This window comes from Schistocerca piceifrons, unplaced genomic scaffold (genome assembly GCF_021461385.2).
Source record: "Schistocerca piceifrons isolate TAMUIC-IGC-003096 unplaced genomic scaffold, iqSchPice1.1 HiC_scaffold_1035, whole genome shotgun sequence".
NCBI lineage: Eukaryota > Metazoa > Arthropoda > Insecta > Orthoptera > Acrididae > Schistocerca > Schistocerca piceifrons.
The window spans coordinates 10,001-12,500 of NW_025726836.1; the positions used below are offsets into that span (position 1 = coordinate 10,001).

Consider the following 2,500-nt stretch of genomic DNA (forward strand, 5'->3'; position numbering starts at 1 on the left):
TAATTGTTATACGACTCGTTCAATTACTGTAGTGTTGCCCACCCGCAACCCTCGCAATATAGTTCGCTACTCGCACTGCCCGCACCCCTGTGTATCGCTTCATGTTAAACACCTTGCAAGTCTTGCTCACTTTCCACATGCTCCTGCTGTACACTGTAATGTGGATGGCAGCAGGACGTACATGCCGCCCCTCCCCACGTCCCCACCTTGCCCCCTGCCTTCGCAAGCTGGTTGGTGAGAAGTTTGCATGTTCAATGCCCTTCGCATGCGACGTACTCAGGCTACGTTGTGGTGCGGCCTGTGTCAACTGTCCGCTGATGTCGTACGCGTGAACCACAATCTGTACTGCACATTCGTCCTTATGTACTGAATGATACATCGTGGCACATGTGTGACCGCACAACGACTGCGCCCAAAAACGGCGGACCATACAGTGCAAATATTGTGCACGCAGCTACGTGTCGTCTCCCTATGAGAGCTGGATTGCAGTGTGGTACGCCATAGAGACGTGTGGGAGGAACGGACGCCGTGGATGGCGATCAGCATGAGCTGTCTGTTGATGTATTCGGACCTAGTCGTCTCTCCTCACACACCGTGATGGCATGGTGCACCGCGTTCCATATCTGCGACATGCTACAGAGGCCGGTTGACAGTCGTTCGAGCAATGGACATCGCATACGTACGGGGGCCACCTTCCACGTATTGTCTAGGCGTGCACATTTTGTTGCGTGTATGTGGGCAGACGTAGTGTGGCGTGACACCTGACACAGGCATGCAATAATCGTTGAAGTTGCAAATGGCGATGGACGCCTGCGTTTTCTGGTGAAGTTACGCAAATGAACAAATGGTAACCTGTTGTGGTGCGGTTGTTCTCGCTAGGGGTGAATCGGTGATGGCGACGATAGGTTGAGGTACTAACCGGTTGTTCCAGCGATACCCACCATGCCGACGAAACTGAACGGCATCTGGGTGTGAAGCGATACGCGGCGGTGGCTGGGTGGGACCGTCCCCGGCCGGTGAGGGGGCGCCTCCCGGCGTGCTGGCCGCGCGGTGCGTGGGCGCACGCGCTACAGCCGGCTGGTGGGGGCGGCCAGTGGCAGGCGCGCCGGCCGACGGACGCGGCAGGCGTCGCAGCTGCGCGCCGGCGCACCCTGCGCGCGGCGCCGTGCGGCCAAAGTAGGTCCTCGCGGGCCCGGTGCGAAGCGCGGTGGACATCTTCAGTGTGCTGGTCCGATTGAGGACTGTGTGCGTTGAGGATGCGCCGCCGCCCGGCGCTCGGCGCCGCGACGCCGTCTGCTGCTCGGTCGCCCCAGCGGTTCTCGCTGGTGGTTTGTATCGCAGCTGTGCGGATGTGTTGGCGCGTGCGCTGTGCTGGGAGAGTTCGCTTCGGCACCCAAGTGGGGCTTTTGTCCTTCTGTGGCGCTGGCGTTGGAGCTGCCGGTCACCGTAGGTGGCGCGTGTTGTCTCCCGCCGGCAATGCCACGACAGCACGCTCCCGGGCCTCTGTCGGCAGCGGCAAGCTCAGTTGGGAGCACGGGTGGTCGCACCGAAAGCGTCTACTCGCCTAACTCCGGGCGATTGCGCCTCTCTCGAACCCGACCAAGTACTTGGGACGGCGCTGCGCGCCGCCGGGACCTGAGAGGGTTTCGAGGTGTATTGTGCAGGGGAGCTCAGCCTCCTCCTGTTTGCAGAATGATTGAGCGGACGCTTGCGTGTTCGCGCGGGCCCCCGGGACACACTCCCGGGCGGCCGGCTGCTCAGCTCTAGTTGACGCAGCTCCCTGGTTGATCCTGCCAGTAGTCATATGCTTGTCTCAAAGATTAAGCCATGCATGTCTCAGTACAAGCCGCATTAAGGTGAAACCGCGAATGGCTCATTAAATCAGTTATGGTTCCTTAGATCGTACCCACGTTACTTGGATAACTGTGGTAATTCTAGAGCTAATACATGCAAACAGAGTCCCGACCAGAGATGGAAGGGACGCTTTTATTAGATCAAAACCAATCGGTCGGCTCGTCCGGTCCGTTTGCCTTGGTGACTCTGAATAACTTTGGGCTGATCGCACGGTCCTCGTACCGGCGACGCATCTTTCAAATGTCTGCCTTATCAACTGTCGATGGTAGGTTCTGCGCCTACCATGGTTGTAACGGGTAACGGGGAATCAGGGTTCGATTCCGGAGAGGGAGCCTGAGAAACGGCTACCACATCCAAGGAAGGCAGCAGGCGCGCAAATTACCCACTCCCGGCACGGGGAGGTAGTGACGAAAAATAACGATACGGGACTCATCCGAGGCCCCGTAATCGGAATGAGTACACTTTAAATCCTTTAACGAGTATCTATTGGAGGGCAAGTCTGGTGCCAGCAGCCGCGGTAATTCCAGCTCCAATAGCGTATATTAAAGTTGTTGCGGTTAAAAAGCTCGTAGTTGGATTTGTGTCCCACGCTGTTGGTTCACCGCCCGTCGGTGTTTAACTGGCATGTATCGTGGGACGTCCTGCC

The 2,500-nt window shown here is 57.9% G+C and overlaps 1 non-coding gene across 1 annotated transcript in view; it reads left to right on the top strand.

Moving 5' to 3' along the window:
- The first annotated feature begins 1,777 nt into the window (after nucleotides 1-1,777).
- LOC124725226 overlaps nucleotides 1,778-2,500 on the top strand; it is a 1,909-nt gene continuing 1,186 nt past the window's right edge. The window contains exon 1 of the ribosomal RNA XR_007006677.1: nucleotides 1,778-2,500. This exon is cut by the window's right edge and continues 1,186 nt beyond it. This is a non-coding gene — a ribosomal RNA (small subunit ribosomal RNA).